General features: G+C 33.9%; 1 pseudogene; it reads left to right on the top strand.

The window, feature by feature from the left end:
• Window positions 1-3,226: 3,226 nt before the first annotated feature.
• On the top strand, window positions 3,227-4,645 carry LOC113352757 (annotated as a pseudogene).
• The last annotated feature ends 15,196 nt before the right edge of the window (window positions 4,646-19,841 follow it).

Here is a 19,841-nt window from a genome sequence, read left to right as displayed (position 1 = left end):
TACAACTATTGTTTTGAGAATCTACTTGTCTAGGAGAAAATATTAGAATCACTTTAAACGTAAAGAGTTGCATAAATATTGACTAGATTAAATCACATAAAATTGGAGATTGGTGGAATCTAAAGTCTCAGTGCTTTTTATAAACTTGAATACAATTTATTTTTAAGTTTTCTATTTTAATTTGAGTCTAAAATCGAGTCTACATAATCCGAGTTGAACGAACTTTACTACCACTTAAAAACTACATCTTCTTTCCTTTTGGATTCCTCTCTCAATCATCGCATGGTATTACATAAGGAAACAATTCAATAAGCAGTTTAATATATTTCCTTAAGAGCTTCGTGTAATAAGTGGTGTGGCCTAATTACGTAACAAAAGAAAATTTATCTCATTTACTTTAGAGTGTTACAATTCATGAGGATGATATACTTTTCATCATAATGTACGAATGATCCTTTTAACTCAAGTATTTATGAGTATATCTCAGGTGCTTTAGAGTGTTTCAGTCTCTTGGAAATGATATAATTTTCGTTTCATAAGTACAAACTATGAATTTAGTTCTTCGCGTAAAAAATTTCTTTATTTGAACTTGAAAAAAAATGTTTACTAAACTACCATACAATCAATAGTCCAGGATCAAATCATACAAAATTCAGTTGAATAAAGATAATTAATAAAAAAGTTAACAAAATGTAAGTATATTAATTGGGCAAGTTTCTTATTGCCACTGAAGTTGACAAGCGGGGGTATGGCCTTCTTTTAACATATAGTGAGTTTGTTATCATTTGAACTCTCTATATATCTTGTAGTTGGGTGCTATTATATGATACTTGTATTCCATCACTTATACCATACTCAGTAAATGTTTATACCAAGCGTCAAACCCTCATTCCAATGAATCAGAATTACGTCTCTGTCTCATGCTCAGTAAATACATTTACTTCGTATTGTTACTACTTGAGCCAATATTAAAAGTGTTTTAAATTCCAATGAACATTCAAATTCTCGGGGGAAAAATTTCACGAATGTTTCAAAAACTTCCTTCAGAGCATTTCATCGTCTTAAATCAATATGTCTCCTTAAAACGTAGAAGTTGTGCCTTCATCTTTTGAACAACGCATCATCATTCATTAAAGGTTTTCATGATGAAAGTAAATACCTTGTAGACACGATTGACTTCTGTATCAGAGGCTTTTTAATGGAGCTCAAGTACTTCTGAGTCCAAAAGGTCAAATTTTATTCGAGTTGGTTTAATCAGAACCCAGTCAACAGATTGGTCAATGCTTGATCCATTGGGTTTACTATGTGATGGTTAACAAAAGTCCACATATATGTTCCATTATATATAAAGTGCTCAGACCCATTGGTAATAACCTTGAAACTATTAGCATATGAGCCCAAAACATATTGTTAACCATAAAATTGGAAATTTCATCATCAACCTTTAGTGATCATAAAACAATTGTAAGTATTTCAGATGATTATGAAATTTATACAGTAACTTCATAATAATGTTTCGACAAATATAACAAAATTTAAACTCAATCCAACGGCTATATAAAAACTTATCCATGACTCCGTATGAATGTTCTAATTAGCGTTTCTGTGGACACAGTTGGAAATATCACGTACTTTTGAGTATTTCCATGGGTGGATCTTTATGGAATTGTTACAGTATCTCACCAAGAACCATATACAAAACATACCAAAAATATAGCATAATCCAACGGTTGAAATTCTCAAAACTTAGGTTTTTCGACGCTGTTAAATATTAGGGTTTTTCTGAACGTACACAGTTTTATTAAACGCAGGTTTTGGAGATCACATCATATTCCGATTTGATTGAAACTTTAACATAGAACGTAATGACTGATTGGGTTGAACATATTAAAATTGCATGAAAATCTAACGGTGAAATCTCTATGTTTTATAATCATACGTTTGTGGAACCCTAATATATACTACGAAAACGAAATTTCTTTGTTCAAAAAAAATACCTGGTAACACATCCATGATGATAAACAAACAGGATCAGAACCACGCTAATCTTCAAGGAATAATCCATCACCAATCTTGAACGAAGAAAAAAAAATCGCGTCGGTTGGTAGAGTCGTGCATGATATCGTGTTGCAGTGGAGAATATGGAGAAAGTAAAGAGACAAATTGAGGTTTCTATTGATCAGGATAATAGAGTTACACGGATACAATATCCTTTATATATATGTAAAGGGAAACACTAGGTTCCTCGTTGGACCGCACATCCGTGAATTGTAAGCCCTACAACAAAGAACTAATATTACATTTAGGGGGGGTATTTGTACGAAATTTGGTTAGTTTAAATCTCCTAATACTAGGCCTGAGTGGGCAGGACTATAGAGTCTAAATCCCAATAATCGTGGGACTAAATGTTAATCCCTGATCTTTTATTAGTTCCCGCAAAGAAAACTTCTTAATTTAGCCAGTGTTACATTTGACTTGGATACTTCTTTGTCAAAATGTACGTGTGAGTTGAGTCAGACTTCGAGTCCTGACTCGAACCAAACAGACGACTCCGACTCCCTTTGGTTTTCCATTTAAGATACAAATTTCCCAATTTAACTTGGGATCCACGGTGCGTCGGTGCCAGAAGGGAGAAAAATTCGGAAGTTAAACCAAGATTCTTTCCCAGTTAACCCTAGCCAAAAAACTATAAATAATCTCGGTTGGGGATTTCATTCTCACACTCTGTTACGAAGCTATTTAGAGGAGGAAGAAGAAAAAGAGCTAACTAACTACAGAGGTAATCTTTTTGTTCAATCTCATTCCATTGATGTTAATTAATTTCATTGTTTGTTTATGAATTGGATTGCTATTATTCTATTATTAGATCACCATTGGTTTCGTTCTTACCTCTTAAGTAGAGGTGAATTGACATAGGGATACGAAAAGAATTTTAAAAAAAAATAGGCTTTTTTGAATTAGAACTAGTGCAGATGGAATTGAATCATCTTTCGCCTTATTTACCCAATCTATCTTTGGCGTTTGGTTGCGTTACTTTAATTAGAAAATCTCGAAATTTCAGTATGGTTATCTGATCATCTTTTTTAACCTCTACGAATATGTATCTGTTGAGTATGTAATCTTATATCTGTTTTAGGTTTCTGTTTAGATTGTGTTTTTGTTTTGCACAAGATGATAATGTTGGATTTGTTTGTTGTTTTCCAGGTCAAGTAGTACAATTTCTACAATGTCCGACTCTCTAGAAACTGACAAGAGTATTATGATCTGGAGGATTAAGAACTTGATCAAAGAATTAGAAGCTGCAAGAGGCAATGGTACCAGCATGATATCTCTTATAATGCCTCCGCGTGATCAGCTGTCTCGAGTTACTAAGATGTTGGTTAATGAATGTGGTACTGCTTCCAACATTAAAAGTAAGGTTAACCGGCGGTCCGTGCTGGGAGCCATTACTTCAGCTCAGCAAAGGTTGAAGCTTTACAATAAGGTTCCACCCAATGGTTTAGTTCTATATACTGGAACTATTGTGACTGATGATGGGAAAGAGAAGAAGGTGACGTATGACTTTGAACCTTTCAAGCCCATCAATGTGTCGTTGTATCTTTGTGACAACAAATTCCATACCGAGGCTCTCAATTGACTATATGAGTCTGATGATAAGTTTGGGTTTATAGTGATGGATGGGAACGGGACCCTTTTTGGTACTTTAAGCGGAAACACACGTGAAATTCTTCACAAATTCACTGTTGATCTCCCTAATAAGCATGGGCGAGGAGGACAGTCAGCTCTGCGTTTCGCTCGTCTTAGAACAAAGAAATGTCACAACTATGTGAGGAAGACGGCTGAGTTAGCTACGCAGTTCTACATCAGTTCAGTAACCAGTCAGCCAAATGTCTCGGGGTTGATCCTCGCTGGGTCTGCTGATTTTAAGACAGAACTGAGTCAGTCTGGCATGTTTGATCCTCGTTTGCAGGCTAAAGTATTGAAAGTTGTGGATGTTTCTTGTGGTGGTGAAAATGGGTTCAATCAAGCTATTAAACTCTCTTCAGAAATTCTTTCCAATGTGAAGTTTGTCCAAGAGACGCGTTTAATTGGGAAGTACTTCCAGGAGATTGAACAGGACACAGGAAAGTATGTGTCTGGTGTCCAAGATACACTGAAGGCGTTGGAAATTGGAGCCGTCAAAACTCTAATTGTTTGGGAAAATCTGGATATCGGACGATATGTTCTGAAGAATAGTATTACTGGTGAGACTTCGATCCATCATTTCTGCAAAGCAGAAGAGAATGATCAAAGCAACTTCCGCGATCTCACCAATAATGCAGAGTTGAAAGTGATCGATAAACAATCTCTCCTTGAGTGGTTTGCAACAGAGTATAAGAAATTTGGTTGTGCCCTTGAATTTTTCACCGATAAATCTCAGGAGGGTTCCCAGTTTTGAAGAGGTTTTGGGGGTATTGGGGGAGTTCTCCGGTACCATCTTGATATGCGGACGTTCGATGAGTTGTCTGACGAAGAATGTAGCGATGAGTATGAGCAATTATTCAACCAATATTCAGATGCCAGAGCAGGACAAGAGGTGGATGCCTGTACTGGTTGCAGCAGCACTAACCCCTGCGCTCGCTGCCACTCTATGTCCCCTCCTTAAGGTTTGTAAGCTATTCTTTTCTGTGTGTATATTCCATAAACTTGATTTAAATTAGTTAAACTTGCTTATCTTGTCAGTTAATAACTTGAGCTTTGTTTCTTTACTTTAGGGGGAGCATAATAAGGAGGAGGTGATGTCTCTAGGCACTATATGGGAGCATAAAAGGAAGGTTATTTTCTCAGTAAAGTTACGACTCAAGAAGAGGCTGGGCTTGGAGGATAAAAACATGGATTTTATAGCTCTATATTCAATATTCAATTTAGGCTTATTTATTTTAGTTTTTTTGAAGTATACTGTGTTTGACAGCAATTAATTTCTTAGAAGTTCATTGAGTTATTACAAGGGGATTTTAATAAAGTGCCACACTTTCAATTTCATGTTTAAGAAAGTGCCACCGTTTTTTTCAGAATTTATTTAGTGCCACACATTTGACCTTTTCCATCCAGTTTTTTTCCAAACAAAAGTTTACATCCGTTAGTGCATAGGTGGCAGTAGTCCAGCTTAGGAAAAGACATTTACGCCCTTGAAACATCTCACTATAATTCATGTCTTCTTTGGGTCATTTCATCGAACAAATAGACCGCGTTGTGCTCATCCAACATCAGCAACATCAAGTTCGTCTCTGCCATTTGGTTTTTTCCGTTTAAAACCATAACCCGCACCAACTTCTGCAAAACCTCCTTGCACTGCTTACCATCAATCATCTCCACCAGATCTGGCTACAACCACTGAACTGCATAGCTCATTTCAATACCCTTGCAACCAATTCGAATGAACCCATTACAGATTCGAGAAAATAACCAATAACCACCACTGACTTCAGTTATATCAGCCAACGAGATCACATTTCGAAACCATCTCAGCAAAAACACATTCATGCATTGATATTGTCTTTGTTGTTGATGTTGCCATCACCATCTTCACTTCACTGAACTTCTTAAACTCAAGTCAACAGCGAACCCTTCATTTAATTTCGCTTCCATCACCATTAAATCAAGACCCAGTATTCATTTGCTATTGTTGATAGAATACTACGCATCAATGGCAACATCACCATTTAATTGACCATTTCTGTGTAACCATCACCCATTCAAACACATACATCATCTATCCAAGCTTTTGCTGTCATCTTCTTCCAATCAAACCCGTGATTCATCTCAACTGAGTTTCACAGCGAACTCAAATCCGCAACCACCCAGCACACAACATCACTAACTTCACTGATATTGATATCAATCTGCTATAAATCGAGTACAAGAACTTCATAGTACAAATTTAACAAAAACCCAAAAGAGCAAACTCATTAATCAAATCTTCCTTCTCTCAGGAACATCTACCAATAGACCTAATCTTGGATGAGATTATAAAATCCCCAAGTCTGACTGCTTTTGTATTGATTTCAATCTTCAATTCCATGTCTTAAATCTCTCCAAATACCAGCAACCATCACTGCAGTCTAGGATTCACGACCAACATTTAGAAATTAAACTAACCAAAATTGACGGCAACAACTTCTTTGTTTCTCGACCAGAAACCAATTCCCCTTCTCTATTCTTGCAGCTGTTCACCAAATTAACCCAATTTCTCCACATCTCTTGCTTTAAACCCCCGTCAAATCCCTGCTCTTTGTCTCTGAAATCGAGTTTAACCCCATCAAAACAACACCAGTTCTTAGTCTTCTCACCCTTGAAGAACAGCCACAGAAACCCATCACCTAATTCTTCTTAATTATCTCTCGATTCTCAGTAATTAAACCCTAAATTCCATCTCTTAGCTCAAACATAGAAATCTGAGTTGTCAACAGTCTAGGGTTTTGCGTTTGAGTTCGAATTATAGAGATGGAAGAATTGAGTTCTGTTATGAAGATTTGAAGCAATTGAAGCTTAGGAGACTTGGGTTAGGGTTTGAGATGGTGAGCTAATAGGTACGGGTTTTCTTAATCAGAGATGGAGAAGTTGCTGATGTTGATTGTTACCGAGAATACAGTTTACCCTAAAACTTCGAAATCGAAACAGACAACAATCTTCATCTTTACTTAAATCTCAATCTCCAACAATCATTCTTCTGTCGATTTCTCTCTTCTCTTCTCTAATTATGTGCTTCAATTTCATCTCCTCCTTAGTCTAGGCAAATCCTCTCTAGATCTATCTCTCTGCGCCTTTAAGGGTTGTCAAGGGTAAATAAGTAATGTTGACACATTTTCTTGACTTGTTCAACCATTATGGACCGGTTTGGTGGGACCTGACGGAATACATAACAGAGGTGGCACTTTATAAATGTTGAAAAAAACGGTGGCAATTTCTTGAATCGGGATTTGCAAGTGTGGCAGTTTTTTAAAAATCCCTTATTACAATTCTTGCAGGCACAAATTCACCACACTGCAACAAGCTAAATTCGGTTCCACATATGTAGGAGCTTGTTGCTATCACGACTTTTAACATAATACCAGGATCTTTAAACACAAAAATTTGCTCTAATGCAGTAATAATAGTAACTCTTTATTACTTAAAAGATGAATAAGGATAAACCTTTTCTTTAGACCATCAACTGTTACAGAAGACATTTAACTCGACAACCTACCAAGTCTGAACTTAGAAAGAAAAGAAAAGGCCAAAAGGGGGAGTTGGGAAGATACAGTTCATGGACATTACATGTTGAACAACATATGTTATTCACAGTTGAAACCCTTTTCTGTTTCGGCTCATAAAACCTAAAAAAAAAAAAAAAAAAAGACAACAAACCCTAGGATATGCTTTCTTCATGGAGATGATGATACAAAGAAAAGAAAAGCAACTACAAGTTTTATTTTACAGGTACAATCTTCGCTCTTGGTAAACCCTAATTTGTTATTTTTCTGTCTCTTTTGGTTTCTCTGAATCGATAAACCTTAACCCATGTTTTGTTTTGCAGGTAAAATCAATAAACCCTAACCCTTATTTTATTTTGCAGGTCCAATCTTTGCTCTTGGTAAACCCTAACCTTTTTTTTTCTTTTCTGTCTCTTCGTTTCTATGAATCAATAAACCTTAACCCATGTTTTGTTTTGCAGATAAAATCAATAAACCCTAACCCATGTTTTATTTTGCAGGTACAATATTTGCTCTTGGTTATCCCTAACCCTTTTATTTTTATCTTTTCGTTTCTCTGAATCCATAATAGGTATAATCAATAAACCCTAGCCCATATTTTATTTTGCAGGTACAATATTTGCTCTTGGTTATCCCTAACCCTTTTATTTTTATCTTTTCGTTTCTCTGAATCCATAATAGGTATAATCAATAAACCCTAGCCCATATTTTATTTTGCAGGTACGATCTTTGCTCTTGATAAACAACTGAATGTTGTTTGTTGGACAAGATTGAGAAGTATTACAAGCTGCATGTAAGTATGACCATTGTTTCTTATACATCCAACATGGATTATTCGATATTGATAGTTTCTAGCGTACCTTTTGATTGATTTATTTAATGCTACAGCAAACACTCAGTTGGTAATTAAACAAATATGTTGCTAGCTACAAGAAGCAGCAACGCGTCGATCAGGTAAAACTACTCTTACACCTATTGAAAATTAAATTCGTATATGCATCACATGATAATGGTGCTGCTTATTGTCTTACATGCTGTCGATGCAGGAGTTTAATGTGATAATGAGGCGATGTACGATGCGTTATTTAGAACCGTTCATGTGCGTCATTGTTGTGAGAAAGGAAGGCGAGAATGCGCTTAGTGGCATGCTTAAAAATGTCATTGGAACTCTTGATTTTCGTTCACTAGTACAAATCTTTACATTGGCCACACTTAATCACCGTGTCCATAGGCTTTTGGTCATGGATTTTTTTCACTCCAAAAATGTGGCATCAGGTGCCGAGACAAAAAGGTATCCCTATGGCTGCATAAACTTTGAGTGGCTATAAAATATGATTAACCATGGCCATAACTCTAAAACCGTGTCTATATGGTACTCAATATTTTTTTGGTAGTTAAGCATTTTCACTATCACCGTGGCCATAGGATCCTTATAGACACACAATTTAATTATATGTGGCTAAAGTTTACCTTAAAGTCACGTAAATTTTATTATAGTCGTGGCCTTTGTCATCAATTGGACACGCAAAATTCATTTTATCATGGCCAATTCATGAGTTGCGGTCACACTAATTTTTCTCAACCATGGCCATCTCTATCATTTGGACACACGGAAAATAATTTAACATGGCTAATACATGATTTGTAGTCACGTTTAATCTATGGTACCATGGCCATCCATATTTTTGGACACATGATAAACATTTTACATGGCCAATTAATAAGTTATTGCTACTAAAAATTTGTAGCACCGTGGCTAAATTTTTTCGAAAGACACATCAAGTGTGTTGAATGTAGCTATTGTTCACCTTTTGGATACATCAAGTGTTTTCAATGTAGCTATTGTTCACCTTTTGGACACATCAAGTTTTTTGAATGTAGCTATTGTTCAACTTTTAGACACATCAAGTGTTTTCAATGTAGCTATTGTTCACCTTTTGGACACATCAAGTGTTTTCAATGTAGCTATTCAAAAATCACCTAAATAACCATCCATAAAAAATTAATGAAGACTACAATTAGAATTGTACCAAAATAATTTCATTTCACAATATAATAAACATCTCAATCTGATAATTGTGCAGTAACCTTGAGAAAACAAACTTTCAAAGAGAGACTTAAAAGTTTAAACATCCAAATCCTATAGTCCACGACTATTTCTATTAATAATTAGGATGCAGTCTTGAGTCTCTTGCTGGATCTCCGAGACTTTAGTTCCCCGCTCTTCATATATGAAGGTTTCTTCTTCTTTGTCTTCTTAGTGTTTGGGTCAGAATCATATTCATCGTTTGGGTCAGAATCATGTTCACCGGGGTCTGAAAGTGGATGGCCCTGCATCAAGCCAGTGGATGTATAATTAAGGGAAAAAACCATGTTAACAGTTATATGGTCAGGATGCAGAAGGTAATAAACATGTATAATAAAGCAACTTACACTAGAGCAAGAGATCACAAACTCTTTAGGCCAAGCTACTATAGATTTTTCAGCATCCTCTACTGTTTTGAGATGAGTAGATGGGACTGGCAAACAATGATTCTTTAATATCGACTTTTCAACCGTCACTCCGACACAATCATCCCGGAGTGGATCTCCATGAACCTTCTGACCTGGCACTGATGGAAGAACCGAACCCCATGCAATGATATTTCTCAGTGAAGCATGAGCCAGTTTGCATTTACCAATCTGCAAAACAGAAATGTTATATTGACATCAACAGATTCAAATCTCAAAATGCTTAAATGCCTGTGAAAAGGACATACCGTTGAAAGTTCAGTTTTGTCTTTCGATTGAGAATTGTCTGGTGAACTAAGGGGTAGATGCTCAGATGCAGGAGACTTTTGTTTGTATTTTCCAGACTACAAAAATATACGCTATATTAACATCAACAAAAAATGGAACTCTCAAAGCACTATATATTTTAAATACCTGCAAAAGAAACATACCATTTGGAGTTCAGAACTATCTTTCGATCCCGTAGACTGAGATACATTTTCAGATTCAGGGTCATTTCTATTTGTATTAGATTCATTCCTTTCAGTCGGAGAAATGCTTGTAACAGGGAATTCAAGCATAAGAGACTTCTCTCTAATAGGAGATTTCTATATAGTGCAGTTGACATATTAGATACTGCAGAATTATTAGGAAATACATACTTAATCAAAATTACTTGGATGATGTTAAACATACCCGTGCCTTTTTGCTTTTGATTTTCTTTTTCAATATGCCTTGAGATTTTAGCTGAGACATTAAGCTGCTCATCATTTCTTCTTGTGCCTTCATTGTTGCCTTCATTTCCTTCATTTCTGCATCCTTCCTATCTCTCTCCATTTGGTTCGCGCGTCTTTCATCTTCCAGTTGTTTCTTCAGTTCAATGTGCTCCTTGGATGCTCCTTTCCGTGGCAGGTGCCAGTACGTTGTTGGAGTCACTCCCTTGCCTATACATCTTACACGCCCAGCATGTTCTTCCCCAAACACAAGGGTGATAGAATCATTGCCTGGTTGTTTTCTCAAAGTTCCATCTTCCAGCTGCTTATCAAAATCCTCCTGCACAAAAAAAGAATTAAGGGATTAGAAGTGATAATCAATTAAATCAAAATTATTTTCACATTTACTCAAGCACAAAACAAATAGCTAGATAGTTTCAGTCGTCTTACAAGCTGAGCTGCTTTTTCCCTAACATCATCGTCATCGTATTCTCCATTTTTGTTTTGATGTGCCTTCCTCCATAGTAAAGACCGTGAAGGATTTTCATCTTCAAGGATCTCTTTCTCATTAATCTAGTAATTATAAAATACACAAGAAGAAAAATTAGATAGATAATATTATAATTTAAACTGGAAATAATAATAATTTTGTATAACAAACTGGACTTACTAATTTTTCCAACAGCCCTGCATACCCTGCTCTTCCCGTCCTGTGGTTATATTTGTGGTTCTTACGCGCCTTAGCTCCCCTAATGGACAACTCCTGAGCATACAGATTTAAAGAATTTCATTCATAAAAAAGTTAGACTAATTAATGAAATTAATATCAATATTTCCAAACTAAAACGTGCAATATACAACCTTGCATTTATCAGACAACCTCCACTTTACGAACTTGTCCCATTGTTCTTGGTTCATAATGACACGATATTGTTTAGGAACAGTATTTAGTTTAGCAGGTTTACTCAAATTGGGCACTATGAACTTTACATACAACTTTCTTCTGAAGTTGCGCAAATGTTCCCCAAAATATTTCATAATTTGTCTTCTCATAGTCTCCTCAATTTCATAAAACCGCTGCCAAAATATGGAGATGTTAACGGAAGGTAACAAATTAATAACAAATATAGTATTAAAAATCAATATAGATCAGCATATACATACCAATAGTTCGTGCCATAACTTATCCCTCATCACTGAATTCACTTCCTTCCACTTCAAGTGCCTTAGACCAACGTCTCGACGTACCAATACACCCATGTAACTAGCAATTTCAGCTTTATATTTCCCCTTAAATCGACCAAAATTATCAAATTCTATCACATGCTTCTCGCCGTCAAAATTTTTCTTTAGCTTCTTCAATCTTGTTAAACCTCGAACATTATTCTCCTTAGACTCTACTGTATTGTTTGGAGCTCCTGTGTCTTTTTATAGTTCAAAAACCCAAAATAAGAGTAAACATGGTGTAAGAGTGTACTCATATTTTTTAAGTCCAAAGCAAACAAAAACAGACAAGCTAGTATAGCATTACCAGGCTGTTCAGGACTTTCAGTCGATTCATCATCAGAACTGGAGTTATCACCATCGGAACCGGTGCGACTACCATCGGAATCTTCGTCTTCATCCTCTGACTCTCCTAAATTCTGCAAGGCTTGAGCCTCCAGGGCTGCAGTCTCATTTTCAGCATACTCATCATCATCATACTCTGGCTCCCAACTCGAATTCTCTTGTGTAGTCATATAGGAAACTGCATATACATGTATATGATTCAATCAAATAAGGTCTGAATTCTTTTCAATCAAAAGTCAAAAGTTATTAAGCTAGACACAAGCAAAAATTAAATAACAGTCAATTAACATGGTCTTGATTATGTCAGTACTAACATGGTCTTGATTAGTATGATTAGATGCAAGAGCAGGATGCCGTCTCAGAATTGTTAAAAGATATAACCATTAAAAAATTATTAATCGCTGAGGTTTTTACTAGAGCATTGAAAGAACTCAAGCAAGACTCCAGTTCAAACATACACAATTATGTAAACCTACCAAGTTCCCTAAAAACAAACGACGGATGCCGATCTCCGACATAATTATAATCCCATTATACAAAATGTCAATGACTCGGGAGTATACACGACAGATGGAAGCTTACTGACCAGCTAAAGTTGATGAAAATGAGATAAAAATGTGATTTCTAGTGGTTTCAGGGAGAACCACAGAAGTTTAAACTATTGGTTTGCAATGTGAAAAACATTCATCAGAATAGACAGATAAAAAAACCAAGGAATAACATTCAATTGACCTAGCTCTGACATAATTATAATCCCATTATACAAAACGTCAATGACACGGGAGTATACACGACAGAGAATGTGGCCAGCTAAATGAGATAAGAATGTGATGTCGAGTGGTTTCAGGGAGAACCACAGAAGCTTAAACTATTGTTTGCAGTGTGAAAAACATTAATCAGATTCATCGGAAAAGAAAGAAAAAAACATAAAAGAATAGCATTTCCATAACCATAGAAGACTGAGTTGTTATCCAGCCACTATGCATATTAGAATACAATCTGCATAAAGATCCTAAGCATAACATAGGAAAAGCTTAAACATGCATGCACACCATTGTTCTTCTTAATAAGAAATAAACAGGTGCATAAACCCTGCTTTCAATGAATCAAAAATTAAGAATTAGGGTTTGAGTCAAAACTTAACCTTTGAATCAATTGGGTCTGATTCAAAAATTAAGGTTTGAATCAATTAGGGTTTGAATAACTAAGCTTTTTAGACGAAAGAAAGATTGAGAACAGGATATACCTTTATAAGATTTAGCCATGCAATTCCTCAACACCATACGGCCCTTTATAAAGTCGCACAGATTGAATAATCCCGCCGAAAATATTTTGCGTTTCATTTTCATCCCGCTCAAAATTATTTAGGGTGAACTGAAAAATCGATTGAGTTTGGTCTACGATTTCCTTTTTTCGGAAAAATCTCCTAAGAAAATACCATTTGATTTTGATCCTACGGTAGACCTAAAAATATTTCCAAACTTTAGAAATCCGATTTCCCTTTTTACTCTAAAAAATCTCAATGTTTCCCTGATTTTAAGCCTAGAACTTTATCCCCTTTTTACTCTGCTTAGGTTTCTCTAGTTCTCTCCGCTCTGTAACTCTGGTTTAGGAGGAAAGATAAAACGAACAGAATTTTGAGGTGTTACATAGCGTAAGATAAGAGGTTCTTCCCTATTAATCTAACTATTGGTTGGGCTTGTGATAAATATATTCACCGTTAGATTTACTATGGACATCCTATTCGATGCATTTTGAAATAACATAAGTAAAATCGTAATGGACTGGGCTGGAGTGTTAGCTTAAACCATGTAATGGACTGGGCTGGAGTGTTAGCTTAAACCATGTAATTGACTGGGCTGGACATAAATGTGGCATAAATTTTTTCATTATTTTTCATTTTTTACTTAAATTTTTTTTCATTTTTTTCCTTTTTTTTCTTTTTACTTTTTTTTTATTACATAATCAAAATTTAGTTACATAATCAAGACTCGACACTTCACCTGAAATATTGATCGATTCTGAACGAGTTCGAGTAAAACTGATGAAAATGGAACTTCGTCCTTTGGAATCGAGACACGGAAAAATTTAGTTATTACATAATCAAAATTTAGTTATTACATAATAAAAATTTAGTTATTACATGATCAAAATTTAGTTACATAATCAAGACTCGACACTTCACCTGAAATATTGATCGATTCGAAACGAGTTCGAGTAAAACTGATGAAAACGGAACTTCGTCCTTTGGAATCGAGACACGACAAAATTTAGTTATTACATAATCATAATTTAGTTATTACATAATAAAAATTTAGTTATAAAATGATCAAAACTTAGTTACATAATCAAGACTCGACACTTCACCTGAAATATTGATCGATTCGGAACGAGTTCGAGTAAAACTGATGAAAACGGAACTTCGTCCTTTGGAATCGAGACACGACAAAATTTAGTTATTACATAATCATAATTTAGTTATTACATAATCAAAATTTAGTTATAACATGATCAAAATTTAGTTACATAATCAAGACTCGACACTTCACCTGAAATATTGATCGATTCGGAACGAGTTCGAGTAAAACTGATGAAAACGGAACTTCGTCCTTTGGAATCGAGACACGACAAAATTTAGTTATTACATAATCATAATTTAGTTATTACATAATCAAAATTTAGTTATAACATGATCAAAATTTAGTTACATAATCAAGACTCGACACTTCACCTGAAATATTGATCGATTGGAAACGAGTTCGAGTAAAACTGATGAAAACGGAACTTCGTCCTTTGGAATCGAGACACGACAAAATTTAGTTATTACATAATCATAATTTAGTTATTACATAATCAAAATTTAGTTATAACATGATCAAAATTTAGTTACATAATCAAGACTCGACACTTCACCTGAAATATTGATCGATTCGAAACGAGTTCGAGTAAAACTGATGAAAACGGAACTTCGTCCTTTGGAATCGAGACACGGAAAAATTTAGTTATTACATAATCATAATTTAGTTATTACATGATCAAAATTTAGTTATTACATGATCAAAATTTAGTTACATAATCAAGACTCGACACTTCACCTGAAATATTGATCGATTCGGAACGAGTTCGAGTAAAACTGATGAAAACGGAACTTCGTCCTTTGGAATCGAGACACGACAAAATTTAGTTATTACATAATCATAATTTAGTTATTACATAATCAAAATTTAGTTATAACATGATCAAAATTTAGTTACATAATCAAGACTCGACACTTCACCTGAAATATTGATCGATTCGAAACGAGTTCGAGTAAAACTGATGAAAACGGAACTTCGTCCTTTGGAATCGAGACACGGAAAAATTTAGTTATTACATAATCATAATTTAGTTATCACACAATCAAAATTTAGTTATTACATGATCAAAATTTAGTTACATAATCAAGACTCGACACTTCACCTGAAATATTGATCGATTCGGAACGAGTTCGAGTAAAACTGATGAAAACGGAACTTCGTCCTTTGGAATCGAGACACGACAAAATTTAGTTATTACATAATCATAATTTAGTTATTACATAATCAAAATTTAGTTATAACATGATCAAAATTTAGTTACATAATCAAGACTCGACACTTCACCTGAAATATTGATCGATTCGGAACGAGTTCGAGTAAAACTGATGAAAACGGAACTTCGTCCTTTGGAATCGAGACACGGAAAAATTTAGTTATTACATAATCATAATTTAGTTATTACATAATCATAATTTAGTTATTACATGATCAAAATTTAGTTACATAATCAAGACTCGACACTTCACCTGAAATATTGATCGATTCGGAATGAGTTCGAGTAAAACTGATGAAAACGGAACTTCGTCCTTTGGAATCGAGACACGACAAAATTTAGTTATTACATAATCAAAATTTAGTTATTACATAATCAAAATTTAGTTATTACATGATCAAAATTTAGTTACATAATCAAGACTCGACACTTCACCTGAAATATTGATCGATTCGGAACGAGTTCGAGAAAACTGATGAAAATGGAACTTCGTCCTTTGGAATCGAGACACGGAAAAATTTAGTTATTACATAATCATAATTTAGTTATTGCATAATCATAATTTAGTTATTACATGATCAAAATTTAGTTACATAATCAAGACTCGACACTTCACCTGAAATATTGATCGATTCGGAATGAGTTCGAGTAAAACTGATGAAAACGGAACTTCGTCCTTTGGAATCGAGACACGACAAAATTTAGTTATTACATAATCATAATTTAGTTATTACATAATCAAAATTTAGTTATTACATGATCAAAATTTAGTTACATAATCAAGACTCGACACTTCACCTGAAATATTGATCGATTCGGAATGAGTTCGAGTAAAACTGATGAAAACGGAACTTCGTCCTTTGGAATCGAGACACGGAAAAATTTAGTTATTACATAATCATAATTTAGTTATTACATAATAAAAATTTAGTTATTACATGATCAAAATTTAGTTACATAATCAAGACTCGACACTTCACCTGAAATATTGATCGATTCGGAACGAGTTCGAGTAAAACTGATGAAAACGGAACTTCGTCCTTTGGAATCGAGACACGACAAAATTTAGTTATTACATAATCATAATTTAGTTATTACATAATCAAAATTTAGTTATTACATGATCAAAATTTAGTTACATAATCAAGACTCGACACTTCACCTGAAATATTGATCGATTCGGAACGAGTTCGAGTAAAACTGATGAAAATGGAACTTCGTCCTTTGGAATCGAGACACGGAAAAATTTAGTTATTATATAATCAAAATTTAGTTATTACATGATCAAAATTCAGTTACATAATCAAGACTCGACACTTCACCTGAAATATTGATCGATTCGGAACGAGTTCGAGTAAAACTGATGAAAACGGAACTTCGTCCTTTGGAATCGAGACACGACAAAATTTAGTTATTACATAATCATAATTTAGTTATTACATAATCAAAATTTAGTTATTACATGATCAAAATTTAGGTACATAATCAAGACTCGACACTTCACCTGAAATATTGATCGATTCGGAACGAGTTCGAGTAAAACTGATGAAAATGGAACTTCGTCCTTTGGAATCGAGACACGGAAAAATTTAGTTATTACATAATCATAATTTAGTTATTACATAATCATAATTTAGTTATTACATGATCAAAATTTAGTTACATAATCAAGACTCGACACTTCACCTGAAATATTGATCGATTCGGAATGAGTTCGAGTAAAACTGATGAAAACGGAACTTCGTCCTTTGGAATCGAGACACGACAAAATTTAGTTATTACATAATCATAATTTAGTTATTACATAATCAAAATTTAGTTATTACATGATCAAAATTTAGTTACATAATCAAGACTCGACACTTCACCTGAAATATTGATCGATTCGGAACGAGTTCGAGTAAAACTGATGAAAACGGAACTTCGTCCTTTGGAATCGAGACACGACAAAATTTAGTTATTACATAATCATAATTTAGTCATTACATAATCAAAATTTAGTTATAACATGATCAAAATTTAGTTACATAATCAAGACTCGACACTTCACCTGAAATATTGATCGATTCGGAACGAGTTCGAGTAAAACTGATGAAAACGGAACTTCGTCCTTTGGAATCGAGACACGGAAAAATTTAGTTATTACATAATCATAATTTAGTTATTACATAATCAAAATTTAGTTATTACATGATCAAAATTTAGTTACATAATCAAGACTCGACACTTCACCTGAAATAATATTGATCAATTCGGAACGAGTTCGAGTAAAACTGATGAAAACGGAACTTCGTCCTTTGGAATCGAGACACGGAAAAATTTAGTTATTACATAATCATAATTTAGTTATTACATAATCAAAATTTAGTTATTACATGATCAAAATTTAGTTACATAATCAAGACTCGACACTTCACCTGAAATATTGATCGATTCGGAACGAGTTCGAGTAAAACTGATGAAAACGGAACTTCGTCCTTTGGAATCGAGACACGGAAAAATTTAGTTATTACATAATCATAATTTAGTTATTACATAATCAAAATTTAGTTATTACATGATCATAATTTAGTTACATAATCAAGACTCGACACTTCACCTGAAATATTGATCGATTCGGAACGAGTTCGAGTAAAACTGATGAAAACGGAACTTCGTCCTTTGGAATCGAGACACGGAAAAATTTAGTTATTACATAATCATAATTTAGTTATTACATAATCAAAATTTAGTTATTACATGATCAAAATTTAGTTACATAATCAAGACTCGACACTTCACCTGAAATATTGATCGATTCGGAACGAGTTCGAGTAAAACTGATGAAAACGGAACTTCGTCCTTTGGAATCGAGACACGGAAAAATTTATTTATTACATAATCATAATTTAGTTATTACATAATCATAATTTAGTTATTACATGATCAAAATTTAGTTACATAATCAAGACTCGACACTTCACCTGAAATATTGATCGATTCGGAATGAGTTCGAGTAAAACTGATGAAAACGGAACTTCGTCCTTTGGAATCGAGACACGACAAAATTTAGTTATTACATAATCATAATTTAGTTATTACATAATCAAAATTTAGTTATTACATGATCAAAATTTAGTTACATAATCAAGACTCGACACTTCACCTGAAATATTGATCGATTCGGAATGAGTTCGAGTAAAACTGATGAAAACGGAACTTCGTCCTTTGGAATCGAGACACGGAAAAATTTAGTTATTACATAATCATAATTTAGTTATTACATAATAAAAATTTAGTTATTACATGATCAAAATTTAGTTACATAATCAAGACTCGACACTTCACCTGAAATATTGATCGATTCGGAACGAGTTCGAGTAAAACTGATGAAAACGGAACTTCGTCCTTTGGAATCGAGACACGACAAAATTTAGTTATTACATAATCATAATTTAGTTATTACATAATCAAAATTTAGTTATAACATGATCAAAATTTAGTTACATAATCAAGACTCGACACTTCACCTGAAATATTGATCGATTCGAAACGAGTTCGAGTAAAACTGATGAAAACGGAACTTCGTCCTTTGGAATCGAGACACGACAAAATATAGTTATTACATAATCATAATTTAGTTATTACATAATCAAAATTTAGTTATTACATAATCAAAATTTAGTTATTACATAATAAAAATTTAGTTATTACATGATCAAAATTTAGTTACATAATCAAGACTCGACACTTCACCTGAAATATTGATCGATTCGGAACGAGTTCGAGTAAAACTGATGAAAACGGAACTTCGTCCTTTGGAATCGAGACACGACAAAATTTAGTTATTACATAATCATAATTTAGTTATTACATAATCAAAATTTAGTTATAACATGATCAAAATTTAGTTACATAATCAAGACTCGACACTTCACCTGAAATATTGATCGATTGGAAACGAGTTCGAGTAAAACTGATGAAAACGGAACTTCGTCCTTTGGAATCGAGACACGACAAAATTTAGTTATTACATAATCATAATTTAGTTATTACATAATCAAAATTTAGTTATAACATGATCAAAATTTAGTTACATAATCAAGACTCGACACTTCACCTGAAATATTGATCGATTCGGAACGAGTTCGAGTAAAACTGATGAAAACGAAACTTCGTCCTTTGGAATCGAGACACGACAAAATTTAGTTATTACATAATCATAATTTAGTTATTACATAATCAAAATTTAGTTATTACATGATCAAAATTTAGTTACATAATCAAG

Source organism: Papaver somniferum, chromosome 2, assembly GCF_003573695.1.
Source record: "Papaver somniferum cultivar HN1 chromosome 2, ASM357369v1, whole genome shotgun sequence".
In the NCBI taxonomy this organism is placed as follows: domain Eukaryota; kingdom Viridiplantae; phylum Streptophyta; class Magnoliopsida; order Ranunculales; family Papaveraceae; genus Papaver; species Papaver somniferum.
This window is presented reverse-complemented; position numbering and strand designations above follow the sequence as displayed.